Source organism: Microtus oregoni, unplaced genomic scaffold, assembly GCF_018167655.1.
Source record: "Microtus oregoni isolate MIOR12 unplaced genomic scaffold, Mior012 000020F_ref0000438, whole genome shotgun sequence".
In the NCBI taxonomy this organism is placed as follows: domain Eukaryota; kingdom Metazoa; phylum Chordata; class Mammalia; order Rodentia; family Cricetidae; genus Microtus; species Microtus oregoni.
The window spans coordinates 31,067,841-31,091,179 of NW_024543079.1; positions in this window are offsets into that span (position 1 = coordinate 31,067,841).

Genomic DNA, 23,339 nt, shown 5'->3' on the forward strand with positions numbered 1-23,339 from the left:
GAAACTGCTATACGGATTTCCAAGTGGCGGTATAAGTTTACACTCTCACCAGCAATGGAAGAGTGTTTCCCTTACTCCACAACCTCTCCGCATAAGCTTTCATTAGTGGGTTTTGATCTTAGCCATTCTGACAGGTGTAAAATGGCATCTCAGAGTTGTTTTGATCATTTCCCTGATCACTAAGGATGTTGAGCATTTCCTTAACTGTCTTTTAAAGTCATTTGAGATTTGCACTTGAATTTCTATATAGGACCCAACTAGAACATCAATGAAGACACAAAGAAAGATATAAATTAGAGGCTAGAATGGATAAATCATTAGAGTATGGTGACTCAAGCCCATAAGTTTAAGATTAGCTCAACTATATAACAAGTTTACAGAATGAAATCCTGCAACAAAACCTACCTTAAAATATACGAGAGCAGCAAAAGAAAACAAGCTTAAAAAGGTAACAAGAAAAATACCCAAAGCAATTGGGGAATCTAAGAAGTTGCTTGCATGATTACCTATGGCCCAGAGAAAGCATCCTTTTAATTTTTAGAGCTAAAGCCACAAAGAATGGAAATCTTGGTGTTTTGAGAGAGGGTGAAAAATGAAGAAAAATAGGGGATAAGCAGAAAGAGGAGAAGGAAGAGAATCAGGGAGAGGAGGAGGAATAGCAGAGGTAGTGAAATTACAGTTATGAATTAGCAATGAATGTAAGTTTATGGTTGGGGGCGTCACTACAACATGAGGACTTGTATTAAAAAGTCACAGGAGGATGTGAAAACCACCAACCAAAAGGTTATTGCAAGACATTTAGAACCACTGGGAGACACAGGACAGGTACAAATGAATGAACAGGAGGATACATATCTTTCTGAAGCTATGACAATCTAGGGCACTTTTAGATATCCACACTGTTGTAAACTGCAAAGTCTGTGTGTTTCCAATTGTGTAGAACAGAAGAGAGTAACATTTTCAAAAGTGAAGATCTCTTGCCATCTTGGGAAATCTGTCTTTCTCTTGAAATATTGAACCCATTGATTTTTATTATTATTTAAAACTCATTACTCTTAGCTTTCTTTTATATTGGAAGTAATAAAAATAGGCAAATATTTTCCTTCAATGGTTGCTGAATTAGCAGTCAGAAAGACTGCAGAGTTCTAGCTCTGCCATGGCCCAGCCGTGTGTCTAGACAGATTGCCTGACCTTTGAACAGTTGTGCTTGCAGAAGAGGGGGTGGTTGAATAAACACTGAAAACTCACTCTCTATAAATGAAATGAAAGATTTGCTAATTCAGACATATTTTGTCCATATCTTGGTTTCTTTACTTGAACTAATGGAAATCTTGAGAAAGAATTTTCCATTTTCCATAATCTATTTTTTAACTCTATCATTTCTTTCATACCTTCCAAGCAAAAGAGAGCCAGCGCATATAAGTTACCCAAGGCAAACCATAGCTTGATAAAGGGAAAATAATTTTTAAAAAAGGTAGAGAAGACTATACATTTACATTTCCAGGGTATATGCTGATTCCTAGCTTCAACTCTCTCAGTACTCACCTAGAACGACTCATAATTTATCTACTTACATCTTGTAGGAAATTGTCAGTTTTAAGATCAGAGTATGGCAATTCATTTTAGTTTGTCCTGTAGAAATAAATTGGGGGCACAGGAGCTAAGATTTTAATGTGTTCACTTGAGCCATAGATGGGAAGCTGCCTCCTATTTATAGACAGGCAGGCTTAATTGTTGCTTTTCCATCTAAATAGAAAGGCTCTGTTTATTGGTGCTTTTAATTATAGCAGTCTGGTGAAAAAGCATGCGGGGCCTCTTCAGTGAAGGCCACTCAGTAAAAGCCTTTTTTGTTAGTAAATTGTTTTTGCCACCATGAAAACCATGCACAGCATTCAGTTATAAAACAAGCAACAGCTTGGCTTCTCCCTTTGTTGGGCTCATGCTTCTCCATTTTCTCCATTCACTTTTTCCCCCTTTCCTTTTGTTTCTGTAAAGCATTAGAACTGATAAGAGCACCACGGCGCCCCTTAATATTTAGCCTCGTTTTGTAGAGGGAAATCTGAGCTCCCGGTTCAGGGTCAACTCGTGATTGCCAATTATCTGGGAAAACACCACTTTTCTGTGAATGCCTGGTTGGAAGCTACCACAGTGGCCATTAGATCTTTATTTAGGAATTCTCTTCTCTGAAATGTTTCTGATCATGTTCTATCAGTTCTGCAATTTGTTTTTCAAAACATGGGATTTGGGCGTCATATTTGGGCTCCAATTTTAATCTGAACAAAAGCCACAAACCCAACAGTATTTTTTTTTTAAAAAAAAAAGCTCAAGAAAAGTCTTCATGGGAGAATGACAGAATGAATGGAGATTGAAAAATAATCATATAAGCATTTCTAGTCCAATATATGCTCACAGAATTGGACACTCTTCACCTAAAGTGGGAGACTGTTTCTGTTTTCTTGAGCCTTGATAGTCTTTTTGCATGTATATATTGGTAGTATGTATGAGCAGTAATCTTGTTTACCTTGTAGGCTAGATCATACAAGGCAGCAAGTATCTACTACTTTTTCTTTCAGGAGGCTCAACTTACAACCTGGTTGTCGTGCCAGGAAAAATCACAGCCATGTACAGATGCCCATGCAAGTGTTCTGCTGAGGTCCTAGCTGATATGTGACTTCCAAATAGGAGTGGGACTTTAAATTCTCACTGATGACAACTAAGCTTGACTAAACTGTCCCTGTTGGTCTCTGTCAAAACTTAAACTTCATGAAGAAAATAATACTGTTGGTTTAAGTCTAGCTTGTAAAACTGGGAGTCATATGGGATTGTGGAGTTGGATGTTGGAGTAGGTCACAAATCTTTGGCAAATGTTAAAGGACTCTGGACATGCAATAAACATAAACTAATTCAAATGGGAGTATGTATTGAACCTGTGATGTTTATGGCCTGGCTCACACATGTTACATCTTGTGACTCTTGTGGTATGTTCTTAGGAGATCATCATTTTATCTGGTCATTTTCTTTGGTATGAAGTTGATCTTTATCTAAAACTAATGCAACAATCACACTTCCCTTTTGTTACTATTTGCACTAAGTGTCTTAGAATCGCAATGACTTACTTGCGGTAATGGCGTGCTGATGGTCATCGCCATTATTACTGAGCTCCTTCTTTGCCGCAGAGAAAGACCATTGGGAAAGAGAGACGGCCAAGCTTAGAAGAATGGAAAGTAACAGTTCGATCCCTTTGAAATGGGAGGGGTCCAAGGTGTTAGAGTTGATATTGTCTCATATATTCTTGTATTATTTCTTTGTTATGTTTAGTGCAGTTGTTAGGGGTGGATGTGTCCTCCAATTTTCACTTACCCCTATTTTGTCTATTCTTTTCAGTTACTTCTTTTATTTTATTTGAGTCATCCTCGTGAGTTGTCTTCACTTGCGTTTATGTTCCTTACTGCTACCGAGAGCAACCGCAATGAGAGTTATAATGATTTAACGGAAGTTATTAAGTTGATTTACAACAGAAGACAATTTGTGCACTTCAGTTCTGACTATAGTAAGGTTCAAAGACACTAGCCATATGGTGCAGCCTGGTGAAAATGTAGCTTCTAATTTGTTTTAGGACTGAGAGTACCAGGATTTAAGTAGGAATGACAAAGTGGAAAAGGGGTACGGGAAGAATAAAGTTATAATGATAAGAAAAATATGTGATTTAGAACTATCAGAAGGCATAGAGAGACTGTTACAGCTGTAGATGGGGTAAAAGAAAGGAGAATTATAGAAAGTCTTTTCAGACAAGATACACATTAAAACACAACCACTTAACAATCCTGATTGCTCTTCGAGCAGATGAGGGAGGGGGACCTGCTCGGGGGAGGGGGAGGGAAATGGGAAGCGGTTGCGGGGAGGAGGCAGAAATCCTTAATAAATAAATAAAAAACAAACAAACAAACAAAAAAACAAAGTTAGGCATCTCAGTGAGAAATGTCCCCCATGGGAGCATATATTGGAACCTACAATCCCCAGCTGGTGGTGATGTGTGGGGAGGTTATGGAACTTTTGGGACATGGAACCTTGCTGGACAAAGTACCTCTCTGGGAACAGGCTTTGAGGGCTTATGACTGCATCCTACTTTCTGTTCTCTCCGTCCGCCGAGGCACGTGCAGTGCTGAGTCAAAGTCCTAGATGACAGGTGACTTCCATATGTGAATGCATCTTTGAACTAGCCTGCTAGAGACAACTAAGCTTGAGTAAGCTATCCCTGCTATCAAAACTGCAACTTGACAAAGAAAATAATGTTGCTAGTTTAAGGACATTTTCTTAAATGGTGGATCTTATGGGATTGGGGAACCAAATGTTGGGGTAGGTCACACATCTTTTGCAACAATAAAACGGCTCAAGGTATGCAATGATCAAAAGCTAATTCAAAACAAAGCAAAACAAAATCAATTGCAAATATAGTAATGACCCTGTGGTGTTTTTGGCCCTGTTTACCTGTGTTCCATCTTGTGACTTTTGTGGTGTGTACACATCGAATATTGCTGTATTTCCTGGGAATATTGGCCAGGATGGCTGGAAATGTGATCATACAGCTGACCTTCTGCAGCCATGCCATGCCTTCCCTGCCACTATGGAATCTCTCCCTTGTGGAATCCTAAGTCAGAATAAAGTCTTCCTTCCTCAAGTTGTTTCTGGTCATTGCATTTTATCCCAGCAATGGAGAAGTAACCAATGAAATACCTAACCAGAAACCATCTTAATAAGAGTGCAAATAATAATAACCCAACAAAATTGTGAATAATAATTTTTTTAAAATAAATATTTTTTATGATTCATGAACTTTTCTGTAAGCATGCTATGCCTCAACAAAATAAAATAAAAATAAATTGTTATTTATTTTTAATAAATAAAAATATGTAAAAATAAGTAAGAGCATGAAATGTAAGTTATTTTGCACCCAGCCAGTATTTCCTCTCATTGGGATAGTATGTTTCCCTTGGGTTATTTTTTTGTCTCATTCTTCACAGGCAGTTAGGAGGACTACAACCTCAGTAATTCAAAGAAGTTAAGGCAGTGTATCCTGCCACACAAGAAGAACCCTTGTTCTGTCTCTCTACTAGTATATCCCGGTCCTAGGTCCCCATTTGTAAGTTAGACCTCTTTTGGTATTTTGTGGATTGATTTGGAAGATGCACAGGGCTTTCTGGGTCTGGCTATGAGAGGACATGCAAAGCCTGCCTGTATGAATTCATCTTTTTTTTGTGCCATCAGGATGCAGGTTCCACATCAGACTCCAGCAGTCATTTGTGAAGTGAGTATTTCCGAATCCCCTCTTTGGTTCATTGTGCCATATTTTTGTCTCTTTCCATTGCCTGCTATTTTTCAGACCAGCCCAGGTCACACTTTATTATATTGTATTTCTGGAGCCAGACCTTCTTTCTCAGGCTTTTATTGCTTTTTTTCAGAGAGATTCCAGCATTGAGTTATGTCTGCTTTCCTTAGCTCTTTCTCTTATGTTATATAATCTAAGGTGTTTTCATCTTTTTTTAAAGTTAGGTTCTGCTTCTATCAGTAACCAATTTAATAGACTGTCAACTTTATGATTCATGAACTTTTCTGTAAGTATGCTATACCTCAACAAAAATTGTATAGATAAGTTTTTTGCCTGCCCTATTTGTATAGTCCAGTCTAGAAAACTGGGTGCATTCAGTAGCTCAGTCCTGAGATAAAAGCCAACTTCATCTCACTATACCATCCCTCAGCTCCAATGTTTAATCCAGAAGTAAACATAGAGTCCCAGGTAACCAACCCCTGCTTAGAGTTAGCTGTGACAATAAAGGTGTGGATGACAGGGAATAATTCTTGTTATTTTGGAATGTTCTCAATGTAGCCTATGGACAAGGTGTAAAGGAGAGTTTTCTGCAGAAAAAGGAAAGTGGAATAGATGGAGGAGAGAGAAATTCCATGTTCTCTGAGAGAGAGAGAGAGAGAGAGAGAGAGAGAGAGAGAGAGAGAGAAAGTGTGGCTTCAGTTACCAGGGGTTTGCAGGTTGCCAAGCACCTGTATCAGGTTCTTCTTTTAAAGATTGTCTTGAATTGGCTTCTAGTTGTTTCCCTACAAACAAATGTTCAAAGGTCTTGTATTTCTTTTCCTGTAAGAGGCTGTGCACCATTCACTGAGGAAGTACTACTTACTTCTGTGAACTACCATGAACCTCATTGGGTTATTTTGATAATTAAGCTTTTTACTAACACAAATGCTGAACTCGTTCCTAGAACACAGTATATTTATAATATACTTACTACATTATAAATATGAATGTGGTTGTTTTAGTGACTTTCAGTGAATTATTTATTATCTTTTCTTTCCCTCTATGAGTAAAATGCACTCCTTTAGTCTATTATGCTAGAGTCAGCCATGTGCCTTTTTTGGACCTAGCTGATGCTGTGCACAGGATGTGAACAGAAGCTCACACAGAAGCTCATCCCTATCATCTCTGATACTACTTCACTAATTTTTCATCTCCATGTATTTTGATTGTGTGGGCGTGCATATGGGTGGGTGGGTGTTGTCTGTACCTAGAAGGCTTCATTCTCTTTCCCGCTTTTCTTCCAATGAGTTTTTGAGTATGTTAATTATTTTTCTCATTGCTATGACAGAATATCCAACAAAAGCGAGTTAAGGGGAGGCTTATTTAGGCTCCCAGTCTGGTGGTGCACACTGTGTGTGGCAGAGAGCATGAGCTAGCTGGTCTCACTGTGTGTGAAGTTAGGACACAGAGACAAATGCTGGTGCTCAACTCCTTTTTATTCAGGTTGGAACCCCAACCCAGGATGAACTTTCTCTCCATACATAAGCTTTTGAAACACGGTCTCAGACATGTCCATTGGCATGCCTCCCAGTGAAATGAGGAAAAGGGTTCTCCTTGCATTAGAAGACTTAGCTTTCTCTGGTCCTTATCTTGGGAACTAGAAAAGTGAAATTCATGGGCAATGAGAAAGATGAGTTTAAAGAGGATTATTTATTATAGAGAAGATTAAAAAAGAAAGATTATCACAGAAAGCAGAGTTCCAGAAAGCAAATGATTCTCAAGAGATTGGGAGAAACCAGACAAACTGTTTCTCTAAGGACTTTTTGTAGATTTATGGTGGAATCTACAAAAACTAAAGTAATTTCTGTTGATATTGATTAATTCTCTGAGCATCTCCCATGTTGATGCCTCCCTGGCCCAGCCAGGAGATGACCTGCCCAGGTGCAGGCTGTTTCTCTGGGGAAGTGGTCACGCCTTAAAGCTCTCTGTTCATCTCTAACTTGCTTGCTTTCTTTGCTATTGACCTTGACTGTCTGCTGGCCCTTAGCCCAGGCTGTCCTTCCTAGACCGGCCAACCTTGGACTCCTGTGGGGTACGTTAGTCATTCATTAGACCATGTTCTTTTTGTTTTCACGTTTGTATGACCACATTGTGCTTTTCCCATCCTTATTCTTGTCACAACTACTAAAATGTAGCACCAATTGTTTTTTGTTATTTCATATTAATCTCATTTATCACTGTCTACAGGCAACTTGTGGTGGTCTCTTTTCTGAAACAGGTAGAGGCTATGTAGAAATCATCCTTCCTTGCCAACTCATTGAATTAGAAACAATAACCTATGGAAAGGCGACAGTACCTTGCTTATGTTCCTCAGGGAGGGGCAATTGTGGGAACCAGTCAGAACCAGCTGAAACTGCCTCAGAGTCCTGTCCTGTCTCCTTTCTGGACACCTTATTTCACTCATACCTAGATGCAAGCTTTTTTTGTTTCTCATTACCAATGTTCTAGTCGCCAGCATTTAGCCATGACCTTCCTCTTAACTCCATCTTTTCAGTACACTAAGTTGATTTCAAACCCTCTGAAGCTAGCAATCAAGAGTAACTGCAAAGTCATCTAAAGACTGAGTCAGTCTCTGTTCTGTATAAATGCAGCTGTTTCTTCCTGCCTGCCTATGCTTTGTTTCTTCTTAATCCTTGGTTTGTGATGTTGTAGCCATGGCAGCGTAAGTGAGTGGTGGCCTTGGTAGGGCTGTAGTGATCATCATCACTGGGCTAGGGGCTGTAGCTTGCTTTCAGCTCACACTGTAATTGTTAAATCCAAGGACAACCAAGAACAGAGATTGGCATTTTGTCTCCTGAACCACAGCAGGACAGCTCAAGTGGATGCCTTTTAGCAACCCTACCATTGCTTGCAAGAGAGTGGAGGCATCAACCAACACAGTGTAAGCAGGCTAAAAGAAATGTTTTTGACTGGGGTGATTTAGCTGGAAGCTTGAAATTATTTTCTTTGTTATCACTTTCACGGGGCAAGAACAGCTATGGATGCTCTATTTTCAGATCCCTGCTATTCTGTCCCTTACCTGAACCATGCCAGACCACAGTGGCCTGGCTAGCAGAGCTAGCAGGCACATTTCTTTGTCGAGGAGCTACTTCCCATCACTCAAGTAGCTTTGAACAGTGCGAGGCTGAAATGGTAGGTCATTAGTATCCCTGGAGAGCAACCTTGGGCAAGTGTCTAGAAGTGAATTGCTGCAGCAATGTCCCCGTTCCCTCCCTGGCTTGGGGAATATGAATAGGAAAGCCAGGGTCCTCTACCAGCTGTTGGGAGATCCCTGCAGGCAGTAAGATCAAATTGTTTAGGCAGAGAGCTGACTTGTCTGTGCCCTCTGCTAACTGATTTATCTCCTCATCCCTACCTCCCATCTCCTGCCAGTCTTTTTTCCATTTTACAAGTAAGTAGGCAAAATCCTTTGTTTTAGCCTCTTTTTCTCAGTTCCCCGAACTAAGAAAACTCTTCTGTGGCAGACTGCAAGCATGACCATAAACCATCAGTTGTGTGCTTCTACACTGTGGTTCCTCCCAGGGACAGGTAGGTCTGCTCTGGCTAAAGAATATGATCAAAGTGATGGCCTAGCAGGTTTAGCCCTAGGAAGGGAACTTGCACACATATTTCCTTTTCCTCAAACGTTGTTGATACATAGTCTTTTAAGGCATTGGGCTATTTGTCAGGCAAAGGAAATTGACTAAACCCTACCCTAAATCCATAGTTCTTTTGTGTTTATTCTCTTCCATGTGAGTATTGTTTTCCCTGAACGCAATAACCTTTTTAGACACAGAAAGATGAAATGACCTCCTTTTCGCTGTCAGCAGAGCCAGAGCGCTGGCTCTTGCAGTATCTTGGTTTATTCCTGTGTTCAGGGCCTCTGGGCTGAATCACCTGTCTGGGCTGCTCGCTGGCCTCTGCACTACTTCTCTACCAGGGGGCCAGCACAGCTGCTGGCTTTTTCCAAAGCCCCTTTTCTCAGAGTTGTTAGAAAGGAGACCAGTACATTCTCACAGATGCACTGATGATGTATGTGTCCGGTAGGGACCACAAGGCAAAGCTGGTCCTAGATGGAGAGCTCACCAAAAATACTGCAACTACTGCAGCCAGAGAATCTAGGGAGCCTTCGAGTCAGCAGAATGCAGAGCAAAAAATGTAGCTTAGAGTGAGTGAGGTGGCAGGCTCAATCCTGGCTTTGCCTCGTGGCTGATTGCATGGTCTTAGGTGAGATCCTTTACCTAGATTTCCCTATCTTGGTTTGTGATATCTCTTTAACCCTCAGATGCCATGATTCAAGGGTTAAGGAAAGCTTCCTACAAATGAAAAGCCCTATAATAAAAACAAGGTAATGGTCTATTGAAAGCAATGTGGATTGTTTAGAACCATGGTTCTCAGTGTTGTGGCCAAACCTGCTACACCATACCCCAGCCCCTGGAAACTTGTTAGATAAAAGCTTGTGTCAGCCACCCAAGTCTTCAGAATGCGAACTTCGGCAGGTGGGGCTCAGCCTGAAGAGGCATAGTTGCGCTTTAAACTTAATCCTGTTGTTTACACTGCTGTGTGATCTTGATAAATATGTTTAATTTTGAGTCTTAATTTTCTTGTTTGTGCAATGGAAAAGATAATGCTTGTATAATTGTACTCAATGCCCAGTAAAGAGCTATTCTCTGATTCATTCTTTCCCTCTCTCTTTCTCTCTCTCTCTCTCTCTCTCTCTCTCTCTCTCTCTCTCTCTAGTCCAGGACATAGCAGATGTCATAAGATATGGAAATGGAGGTTCTTCCCCCCCCCCCCCCCAGTCTCCTCCTGGCCAGTGGCTAATTGTCTGCTTGGGAAGAAAGCCAGGTGACTGTGATGGACTTTTCTTTATGGCTCCCAGGGGTCACATGAAGGTGATGCAACCACAAGGCTGGCTAATTATATTAGGAAAGCTTCCCATGGGGTTGGAGCAATCGATTCATGAAAGGGCTGACAGCCCCAGTTTCAGGGTGCACCCTGAGCTCACCTATTTACCAAAGCCATGAGAAGCAGCCATAGCTCCCAGTCACATCACTGCTCCCTGAGGCCTCTGCAGACTGGAGTCAAGGGAAAACTGTCTTGGCCTACAGGCCTGGGTTCCCGTGTGTCACCTGCTGAAACAAACGAGTTCGAAGCTTTGAAATGACAGTCAGCCCTTTAAGGCGAATGCAGGCAAGCTCTTGCAAGCTCATTAAAACACAAAACACCCGGGGAAGAGCTAAAAGGCCGGCTGAACTTCATAATCTGAGAATCCAGGTAGCTCCAAACTATATTTGGGGAGAAGCAAATGAATTATTTGTTGATTTTTCTTTTAAAATCCAAGGGATAGTTGAAAATTTTTTTTAGGAATCAAAACAGCAATTTATTGAATATTTTGTAGTTTCCATGCTCCTCAAAACCCATATCTACCTCTTGAATTAATGTTAGATGATAATGATAACCTATCATGACTTTTCATATGCAGAAAGTTAGTGAGATTGTGATCAGTCCAGATATGTTTTTATCCTAGTGTTCCAACTCTGTTATTGCTGTCTTATAGCTATTATTTATTTCAATCATTTTTTTTTCTCTTTCTAACTCCTCCATCTCCCTCAGTTTATCCTCACTCTGTCATTCATAGCCATGGCATGATTTTTAGTATAATTTCACAGTATCGGATGCCAATATCAACATCGCATTGTAAAGTTTCTGCTTCTTAAACCACTCTAAGTAGCTATATTCAAATTTTAAATAAACAGAAAAAAGATTTATCCATAATAATTTTTTTCTATATAAGCTACTCCAGAGAAATTTAGCTCTAGGGCAAAGAGAAAAAGAAAATGAAGTATGTGAAAGTAAGATCTTCCTGACAAGTATATAAAACATGCTTTGTTGTGTAAGACTTTTCCCTGCAACAACAAGGACATTGAGCCTAAAATTAGTGATCCTAGAGAAGCTAAATAAGGAGAACCCAAAGAACAACATATAGGCATCCTCCTGAATATTAACCTTCAGCAAGTGATGAAAGGAGTCAGAGACAGAGACCCACATTGGAGCACAGGACTGAAATCTCAAGGTCCAAATCAGGAGCAGAAGGAGAGAGAGCACGAGCAAGGATAGTTGAAATTTTAATAGGCTAGGAAAAGCCAGAGTTCTATAAGGTTTCAGTCGAAGATAGCCACTAGAGGGCCCCAGTGACCCAGAAAAATGTGCTCCCGGTGTGCAGGGGTAGGAGCCCAGCCAACTGGTTGAGTCTGATGGTTAGGGAGATTTCCATTCTTAAGAACGTACTCAGTAGACTCTTATCTTCACACAAAGAGGGAGACCTCTCTATTAGCAGAGGGAGATAAGTAGTTCATCAGTTTATTCACCGATAACCTATTTCTGCATGCAGGGCACTGTCTGATCATTGGAGCCAAAGTTGAAGTGAGGATGTAGGCCAATTGTGAGAGACTAACTGAACAGAAACCTAATTGTAGGGCATACTGGTTAAATGAGGATTGAAAGATGTGGCCTTTAGCACCCCTTATTTCCCCAAGCTTCTCCAATAATCAAAATCCAGAGAGTATCATGTTTGCATAAGAAGAATGAAGTCATGCTTTCTGCAGAAAAGCAGATGCAACTGGAGATAACCATAATTTAAGCCAGTCTCAAGAAGACAAACACTGTGCATAATTCTCGTTTTATACAGATGTACAAAATTCCATATGTATGTATGGCATGAAAGTGAATGAAAATCTAGGGAACCCAGGGTACTAATGGGAAAGAAGGCAGAGAAAAGGGAAAACGGGTATATGATGGGGAATATGCTAATGTACGATACATGTGTGGAAACTTAATTCAAGACAATAAAGAGAGCTTAGCTGCTGAGGAAGTGCAGTTTCAGAGGAAATTGTATGGAATGCACTTAGAAATTATATTTGCTGGAAGGTCTTGACTCCCTGCTTGTGTTCATGAAGCAACTGAAAGCCTGCCATCTCTGCCTTCATTTTGCATCTGTCTCTAGGTCACCTGCCTGTCTCTGTATGTACACTTGTTAATCACTCCAGAGCTGTTTATCTAAAAACTGGTGCTTTCTAACCTGTTTTAGTCCCTTTTTAGTCTAAAGGCACAAAGAATTGCTAAAATATTTCAATGTCATCTCTTTACAATATTCTTTTCCAGACTCCCACAAGGTACCTAAGGGTCTTCAGTCATTGTCTTGGGTTCTAGGGAGAGCAGAGCCTCATTGGCCAGACCACTCCCCAGATGACAGCTGTTACCCATGATACTGGAGAAAGAGTAATCCTCTCCTGAAAACCAATCTGTTCGCTAAACCAGTGAGGGCTTCTTCAGGCAATCTTGCAGAGCCCAAACTGAGATACTGGCCAACCACAGAAGTCCTTGATTAGAACTGCTTAATTATGTATAATTCCCGTCACCCTATTTAAATCTAAGGCTTATGCCAGTATCCTGAAGATGACCTTGAGGTCATTACACCCCTTTAATGGTTTCTCTTCTCAGGCCGCAGTGATTAAAGCTCTGTTCTCTGCTTTTCATCATTGCTCCTCCCTTAGGTTGTTGAATCAAATCTACTGGGCCTGCCAGGATTTCCCCCAAAGACTCTGGTTACAGTGGTATTAGGTAAGTGGATCGCCATATTTTAATCCCTTCTCTGTAGAGTCTCCAGAACATGTTGGGCTTGGGTCTGTTTGGACAGTGTTGAATGTAAATGGACTAAATCTTGTAACTATAATTATTTCTTAATAACTGTTTTGTTATATGTAATTTTACTATGTTAAAATTAAAATCTTTTTATTTCGACAGAAAAAGGGGGATGATTTGAGATTTCCCTCTGTACGCTATGACCATGTCTTATTACCATGGGTTAATAAAGAAGCTACTTTGGCCTACCACAAAGCAGAATATAGGCAGGCGATAAAACTAAACTGAACACAGGGAGATAGAAGGTGGAGTCAGGGAAATGCCATGTAGCTGCCAAGAAGCAAGAGGTAACAAACCACAAGCCTTGTGGTAAAATATAAAATAATATAAATGGATTAATATAGTCATCCTCCTGGATATTAACCTTCATCAGGCGATGAAAGGAGACAGAGACAGAGACCCACATTGGAGCACCGAACTGAAATTCCAAGGTCCAAATCAGGAGCAAAAGGAGAGAGAGCAGGAGCAAGGAACTCAGGACCATGAGGGGTGCACCCACACACTGAGACAATGGGGATGTTCTATTGAGAACTCACCAACGCCAGCTGGACTGGGTCTGAAAAAGCCTGGGATAAAACAGGACTAGCTGAACATAGCAGACAATGAGGACTGTTGAGAAGTCAAGAACAATGGCACTGGGTTTTGATCTTACTGCACATACTGGCTTTTTGGGAACCTAGGCTGTTTGGATGCTCACCTTACTAGACCTGGATAGAGGTGGGAGGTCCTTGGACTCCCCACAGGGCAGGGAACCCTGATTGCTCTTCGGGCTGATGAGAGAGGGGGAGTTGATTGGGGGAGGGGGAGGGAAATGGGAGGCTGTGGCGGGGAGGAGACAGAAATCTTTAATAAATAAATAACTAATTAAAAAATATATAAGAGCTAGCTAGGAATACGCTTGAGCCATTGGCCAAACGGTGTTGTAATTAACATAGTTTCTGTGTGATTATTATTTACAGTTGAAACAGGGATTATTTTGGGTTTTCTATTGTTTCTTGAAAGGCTTTAAAGATACCCTAAGAGAGACATACATGGATCCAAGTAGTAAGGAGAAAGAGACAAGATCTTTTGCATAAATTGGTAGCATGGGGGTTATGGGAAAGGGGTAAAGGGGAGAAAGAAGGAAGGGAGGGGAGTGGAGAAAAATGTATAGTGCAATAAAAACAATAAAAAGATACACCAGTAAGGCAGAATGCCAAAGACGGTTAGAATCTCACTTTTTGTAGAGATAAAAGAGGAGGGGCTACCTAGGTATAGACCTATGCTAAAATGGCCTGTGAAGCTATGTGTCAGCTTGGGAATTGTTGCTGGTCACAGGAGCAACCAGGACAGAGCACCACAGACAGCGATGCTTCTCTGGTCCCTAGTTTCTGCCATTCTTCTATATTAATGTACAGGTCTTTTAGCCAACATGACCTATACCTCTCAATATCACAATCACACCCCATGTCTGGCAGAAGCCTTTGTGTGACAGGTGGTTTGGGGGAAGAAAAGGGATCCTTAAAGTGGAGAAAGACTATACAGTCCACTGGTTGTTGAAGCACAGCTAAGCCCTAAGATGACTTGCAGGTATAGTGTCCTTTGTAGGTAGAATTTTGGGAAAAGGCAACTGGCTGCATTTCAGCTTCTTTCTTTAGTTATGAGAGAGGTAGATATAGTAAGTGAGATGAAAAGATACTATCAAGCAATACACTGATCTCCTTTCTTGTAAGAATTTCCATTATAGAGATTGAAAGCCTAGCTAACCTATTCTGCCCTGTTTGCTAGGATAATAGGGGAAGTAGGCTCATTGTTGCCAGTCTCTTGTTTGCTGTCCAGTTTACTGTGGTTTCTGTGTCTGGCTTCTCCCTTTCTGGGTGATATGACCAGCAACATCAACCCCACAGTATCTTTGTCTTGCGTGTCCTGTTTCCTAGTTCCTACCATTTCAAATCCTACCATGCTTATATGGTTTCCATAGGTAGCACATCTACACACACACACACACACACACATACACACACACACACACACACACACACACACACACACCTGCTTTCTTCCCAGTGGTCATCTCTTTTCTAAGAACATCTAGGATTTTTGTACCATTCTCCTTGCTGATCAAACATTTCCTGGCATAAAAGTAGATCCGACCTATATTTCTCCCAAAGACTCTTTTTTATTGCTGGAGCCTTGTTGGTGGCTAGTTCCTTGGACTCATTTGTCTTCCAGTGGGCCTTAATCCAATACTGCAACCCTTCATTATTTTAGTACACTTGATTGTGGCTTGACAATCTAATCACTATATCCTTTTGTACAAGGATTTATACTCTAGGCCCCTAACCTGCTGACCCCATGCACTTATTGTCTGGTTAATTCCTTTGCATATTTTCCATATTAGGTTAAAGCTCACATCCTGAAGGCAGCCCACTAAGTTGCCAACTGCAGAATCTTGCAGAATCATGAGTTTCTGCTCTTTAGTCTTGCTGAAAGATGAGCATTTTTTGTTGTTTTTATTTTATTTCTTTGTTCACTCCAGTAACATTGAAACATGCTTGGTTTTGTCAAGAGAAATGATTCTCTACCTATGTGTCACAACCCCATTGGGAGAGGGGGTGTCAAATAATCCTTCACAGGGTTCTCTTTAGCCCATATGCATATCAGATGTTTACATTACGATTCATAATAGTAGCAAAATAACAGTTATGAAGTGGAAATGAAAATTTTATGGTTGGGGGTCACCATGACATGATGTATTAAGGGCTCACAGCATTAGGAAGGTTTAAAATCACTGGTCTACAGCATAGGGCTATGCCTGGCACACAGTAGACACACTATAAATATTAATTGCATGTTGGCTGGTTGATTGGCTGAACTCAGTGTTAACTGGGATTTGGGGAGAAATGAGGAGAGGAGAGTCAAAGACATTAATCTGGAGCCCAGAGAGAGAGAGAGTCTAACAGCTGAGGTCCAAATGGGCCAGAGTAGCAAATCATTTTAGGGTCATTAGTAGAAAGAGATAGCTTTTTTCTCAAAGATATTGTGGACAAATTATACGAGCAATATATGGCCATGGGGGGAAATCTGCAAAGATTTAAGAAGTAAAAGAAGCAGAGAAAAATAAGCAGAATCACCCTGCTCAGAACCTTCAGACTCATTTTCTTGTGATATTGGCTCAGTGCAGTTTTTATATGTGGAAACCCTGCTGTGGTGCCAGTTTTAGAGCTTGCCTTTTATAAAAACATTTAACTTTGGATGCTAAACACTGCCTACTTTTATTAAACTCTTTATTCATCATAATTTTAAATACCTTCAAATTATTCTCTGGTATGTTTAGAATTTCATCTTCTTCCAATATAGAGCATGAAGGTTGCTATGAATTTTAATCTTGGTTTTTGAGAACATCCTAAAGTCTAAGGAAAACAAAAATAAATGTGAGGTATGCTATAGAGTTTTAAAGCTATTTTAATGGGTTGCCTGCTTCATCTTTTCATCGACCTGGCCTACCCAAGTACTCGCTATAGTTGAGTAGAAGCTCTCTATAGCTTGCTGCCTCACTTCAGACCCCATTCCCTCCACCCTCTTCTCTTTCCACTGTAGCAGACACTATTGACGTCCTGCCTATAGACTTTCAGAGCTCAGAATTCTTGTGTGTGCTAATGGCTTCTTACATCAGATACCTCGGATTTTCTTGGCCCAAAGACATTTTCTGACTGTAAGAATGTATTTGCTCATGTGTTGAGCAGACTGAAATATTCAAAGTGTATATGTCCTAAGGAACAGGTGTCAGCTGATGATAAAGGAGTTAGTGGAAAGTGTCCAGCTCCTAATCGCACAGAAGGAACAATCCAAAAGCATATTCTATAACAGAGCATCTCACTCTGCTGAGTTCCAGTCACCCATAGGAACGGCTTGCTCATTATATCTGTAGCTTTTCCTTCTCTCTCTTTTTTACATTCTCCTACTTGTTCCTTGAGGTCACCTCCCAGATAAGGTATTTGGACTCAAATCTTTGCTTCAGTGCCTTCTTCTGGAGACCAAAGTAAGGGAGCCTCTCCTGCTGGCCCTTGTTACATATCTAATATCCTCTGACTGAGAGAGCCCCTCTTCTTTTGTTTTTGCCTGAAGTAGAAGATGAAAAGTCCATGATCCTACTTATTGTGAAGAACATGGTAAAAATTCAAGGCCAAGTAAGATTGCCTGCTGCTTTTTAAAAATCAGAACTTCTGATAGATGTACTCCCAAGAGGGAATGAATTATACACTTCCAGGCACTTTTGGAGGTGACTTTGATTTGTTCTCTCTGTTCTCTGTTATTTGTCTGCAGTTTTTTCGCTTTGCAGTAGAAGACATTCCTTTCAGAGCTGTTTTTGTCACCCAGCCCTTCATTATGTTTACACACACACACACACACACACACACACACACACACAAACGGGTGGATTTCTTTGTCAATTAAATCAACACAGAGAAAAGAGAGTTAATGTAAGCTTCCCCAATCTCAAGTCCTACAAAATTTTTACTTGCTGTTGAGGCTGCAGCTTTATTTACTCCCGTAGTCCCCAGGGTAAGACACCATTGTGTTTCCTTCTCTTTCAGTCCTTCCAATGTGCAGTAGAAAAGCCTATCTTCCAACTCAGTAGTTCTCAACCTGTGGTTTGTAACCCTTTTGGGGTCACATCTCAGATAACCTGTATATCAGCCATTTACATTGTGATTTGTAACATTGGCAAAATTACAGTTATGAAGTAGCAATGAAATAATTTTATAGTGGGGGGGGGGATCACCACAACATGAAAAACTGTATTAAAGGGTCACAGCATTAAATAAAATTTTATAATGTGCTTATTTTACAGTATGTCTTGGGTCTAGCCCAGGCTGTTTTTGTCTCAGGAAAGTTGAGAACCACTCTACTACTGATGCAAACAACCTGGGCTAGATCCAAGTCATGCTGCAAAATAAGCACTTAAACACAAGTTGATTTAATTTTTAGCACTGGAAAACTCATAAAAATAGGAGATAATATGCATTGATGAATCTCAGATGTAAGAGACTGCGGATAGGCGTGGTGGCTACTGACTGCCTATGCTGTCACACCCCAGGACTCAGACTTTGTATTTCTCCTCTCGGTCTTTCTTAAGCTCTTGAATTCTCTTTGTCATGCCCCTTGCCTTCAGGGTACAGGCTGACTGCAGTCTTGCTGAGGTCAAGATAGATTTTCAAGGTAGAAGGTCGGAGAAGGGCCATAGCCTATGTTCCTTTTCTTCTTACCGAGGCAACAGGAGTTTTCCCGAGAGTCCCTACAGAGCTGCACTCATGTTATGGGATAGAAATGAATCATGAGACGCCCACCCCTCACCATAAAAGCAATCAAGGAGGTTGGGTAGGGTGTTTTTCAGATCCTGTATTGAAAGACAGAATAAGGAAAGGTTGCAATGAAAGTCTTAGCATTGCCAGAATCTCCACCCCAAAAGGCCTAGGTCCAGGCTTGCCCACCTGGTCATTCCCATACATGAAGAGAAAAATGATGTATAATATGAAAAAAACAGACTTTGTTACTTACTCGTAGCTTTGCCCACACCTGCCACTGCCCTACTATAACACTGGTTCAGTTTCTAGAGAGCTTGGAACAAAAGCCAGCAAACACCACACAGAGATGTAGCTGTGGTCCCCGTCAGTCTGGGCTCCTAGACAGGCCTTCTCTTAGTGTCAAGGGGCAGCCATATTGGAGGTGAGGTTTCATCTCCTCTGCATGCATCTTTCCTGAAGGGAGTTGGAACTGAAAAATATAATCACGTGGCCTATGGCAGAAACATGGATACATGTGTATATGTATTTTGAAAATGTTGGAATTCACTCTATAAGCAATAAATTAATAAGCTATGTAGAATTTGTTGACTGAAATTTTTCAAGGGTTCCCAGGCTTCATTTTTTTGATAGCTTATCCTTGGTAAACTCGTGTCTTTATATTCTAATTTTACTTATAATATTAGCTCTCAGATCAAACTACACATCACACACTACACAAAGTTATTAGCTCTGTCTATATGCATTTATGTGGCCTCTGTGATGGATATATAATTGCTAAAGAGGCTCCAGCAGAGGTCAACGAGCTCAGAGAGGTCATGCTAGCGGTATAGGCAGAGCACTGATGTTGATGCAAACAGCCACTGCAAGGGATGGATGAGATACTAAGGAGGCCTATTGGGAAGCTGGTGGAAGTATAGAACAAGGCTGCAGGGGTCAAGGGGCTCAGCCTTGAATGAAGCCTCAAGGTTCTGTCACCATTTGATCTGGAGCTGCACTGAAGCTCCAGCAACAGTTGTGGGTTCTTTGCATGTTGGGGCCTTGCGCTCCAGACAATCAAATGATAGGTTACTGGGGATTGTCACCATTGCAGTATTTGGTATCCTCTTCTTTATGATGCCCAGGTGAAGGAGTTAAAGTGTTTTTCTAGTTTAGTGTGTTTAACAAGTTGCAGGTTTGCCTGATGTGGCTTAGAATACATATATGCTCATATGGTCCATATCAACTTTTGGGATCATATAGAATGGTTTTCATCATCAGATTGTGCCTCATGGATCGTGCTGTGCAGACCGTCGTGCCCAGAGGCACAAGGAGGTGCAGAGTCACCCCGCTTCTGCATTTGCACTTAAAATGGAGTTAAATGCTCCCAGGTCTAGGCACAGTGTAGTACCCATTGCTTACATGACCTGGAGTTACTGAGAATAGGTGTAGGGCACAACCTGATCTCACTAAATATTCACAACTAACCATACTTTAGAGCTAGCTTGGTTACATTATAGATGCTGCCTTTCCTCATAAGGAATTTCAGTACCTGTGGCCAAGTGCTTGGCATCTTTCCAGGCTGACATGTTATTAACCAGCTGTCACAACAATTCTGTATCACAACCATCCCGAATATCAATGACATGAAATAAACATTTATTTTTGTGCTCATGGGTTTGCTGTTCGGCTAGTGGCTGTTCAAGGGGACTTTGATTCTTCCAGAACAAAAGAACAATGTAGTAAAAATGCAGGAGAGGCAAACACAAATACAGGAGATAAATGTCTTACGTACATGTACAGAGCTGGCACATTGCAACTTTGCCCGTATGTCACTGGCCAAAGCAACTATGTGGGACCATGATGTGGGATTCCCCTCTGTATGCTGTGAATATGCTTATTATCATTTTTAATAGAGAAGCTGCTTGGGCCTTTGACAGTGCAGAATAGAGCAAGAAGAGAGTTGAATTCCAAGCAGAGATAGAGGAAAAAGTAGGCGGAGTCAGGGAGACGCCATGTAGCCACAAAAGGAGAAAGATGCAAGTCGCCAGCTAGAACCTTACCAGTAAACCATGAGCCTCCTAGTAAAATATGAAATAATAGAAGTGGGTTAATTTAAGATGTAAGAATTATTTAATAAGAAGCCTAAGCTAATAGTCTGAGCAGTGTTTTAATTAATTCAGTTTCTGGTAATTATTTGGGTATGGGCAGCTGGGAACAAACAAGTGACCTCTGCTTACAGGACCAAAGCAAGATTTCCAGTGGAACAGACAGCAATGTTACTGAGCAAGAGCGGTATGGTGCTAGGGGAGGAATGCGAAGCATTGCTAGATTAGCTGAGTAAGTGGAGATACATTATGTTAACCTGGCTTTAGGGCTGGGACGTTAATGTGATTACGTTTAGGCAGTAAATGTGCCCCTAAGAGGGAAAGACCTAGCTGAGCAGTGCCTAATAACATGGTGCCTGTACAATGGTAGTTCTTTTGGGAAATCGGAGCACATAGTACCTGAAATCACCTTCCATGGGCAAGCCATTTCCTTTTTGTGACTGAACTTATCCAACAGCAAAAGAAGTCAAAAGCCGCAGAACACACCAATTTGATATTTTCTATAGCAGGCAATTGGCACCATCAATATTCCTCAGTGTGTGGGAGTCTTTGGGTCCCTAATGGGAATTGAATTCTGCTGTCCCTACCTAAGGCGTCCAGAGATGTGACCTTCATTTCTCAAAAAGCCTTTCCTCAGCTAAATCCCACAGGCTATAATTATGATCCCACGTAACTTACCTGAAATACCGCGACACTAAGCGTGAGATGGAGATGGAGCAATTTCTCAAGGTTGTCGTGATGCCCAGAGTTTTCCTTCATCATTACGTCAGTCGAAGCTTCCTCGGCAGGAAATTGGTCTTATTTAATCACATTTTCGCCACATGCCCACAGAGGGGAACTACAATATTGCCAAGTCATATTTAAGGACATAAGTGTGTTTCAGGGGGGAAAGAAGCATATGCATTTTTTTTACCCTGAAAATGAGATTTATTCATGCAGCAAACATTTTCATTGGAGGCCACCTTGACAGGAAGAAACATATGTGAAATCATTTGAGACATCAACAGATCCTCTGAGCAAAATCTATAATACCACATTTTGCATATTTATTTAGTGTTTTTATAAACACTGTCATCTGCTAGATCCTACTGCTAGCATTTCATCAATATCCTCTTAATTTAACCTTTATAATGAAAGTGTGATGAAAATCGTACCTTTTTCAGGCCTAGATCCTCAAGTTTAGGTAGACTAAAAAGATATGGATTCTCCCAAGGCTAACAATGGGGAGAGGAGGTGAGGTAATTGGCATGTGTTATTAGATGTATGAATTAAGTACTCATTCTTGTGGAACCAACAAGCCTCCCATTGCCAAGAGCCTTGGCTGATATAGCAAGAATTTCTCCTGTCCAGTATCCATTTTTTTTTCTCTTGGCCATAGAAACCTGATTTTCTTTGGAAAAGCGACTCCCTTGCATCAACTCCACGTGCTTTGAATGAAAAAATCCAGCCCTCTCTCTCTGAAAATGGCAAATTGGTCAAGTGTAGGAATTAATTGCACAGTGAATGATAGTCTGACCCATATGGTGCGATTTATTTTGGCTCATGTCAAGATCAAAGGAGCCATAGCTGGTGATGGCCTTTCTGTGGTAGAGCTCAGAGGCCCTTCCAAATACCATACAGCAGATATAAAGAACATGACTTTTAATGTGGTCATTCTCTGCCTATAAAGACACCAAAATTTAATAATGGCCATTTTGAAACTTAATCAGCTCCCCAAACACCCCACCCCTAAACACCAAAATCGAGTTAAATTTTTCCATGTTCCATCTCATACTTGGAATTTAATTTCAGCAGATGGCGCAAACAGTGGCTCTTAAGCATTGCCCTGGGATTTTGACTGAGGTCGTCATGAACAAAGTTTATGCTTTCTGGTAGTAATGTGAAGGACAGGGCATAAGGCTGCAATAACAGCTGGTAGACATTTGAGGAAACTAGGAAATTCCAAGGGTGCTGGTGCTAAGAGATTAAACATGCACACACACACACACACACACACACACACACACACACACACTGAAGAGCAGATAAGACTTAAGTTTGATCATCCCAGCAGGTTGAAAATTTGAAGCTTTTTAAAAGGACATAATCATAAATCCACAGCATAAAGTCATCACTTGCCTGTTGCCCTGAGATGTTGCCTGCACTCCCCATCCCTGCACTCAGCTGCACTAAAAACAGCTCATCTACAGTAAACACTCTCGGACTCTCCAATCCTTTGGCTTATTACAGAGCTCATTCTATGCAGAAGTGAGAGCAGGTGAGAGAAGAGACAGGGCAGAGACAAGAGTTCCTGTCTCTCTTTCTTAGAATGCATCTTCATAGGCGGTGGCTTTGTGTCTCCTGTTTTTCAGGTTATGTCAAACACCTTTTATCCTCTGACACTATGCCTTAAAATTATATTATGGAAAGTGCACACAATATCATGCAAAAATTATTAGTTTGCATATAGCATTTTAAAATTAGTTATAGGGACCCATGCTGAAATGTCTTAGGGACTTTATATCTAACAAGTACCTGATGCTCACATATAATGAATATCATACTCATTTCCAAAACAGAATGGAAGATCATAAAGCAAAATGTTGGTGGCTGCTAATTTTAAATGACAGAAAAGATGGGAAAAATATTCTTAGCCTCAAATCTTTTCATAGTTACTTTTTTATTCCTGTTACATTTGCTTTAGGAAAATATTTAAATATCATAACTGTATTAGTTATCTATTGTTGATGGAATAAATTTCTTCAAACTTAGCTTAAAATGGTGCAAGCTTCTTCTTATCTCGCAGTCCTGGAGCTTGGAGCCTAGAACTGGTGTAGACTAGGCTAATATGAAGGAGTCCACGGGCCAGATGTCAGCAAGCCAGGTATCCAAAGGCCGGGTGTCTTTTTTGAAGATGCTAGAAAAAAAATCTAGTTTCTT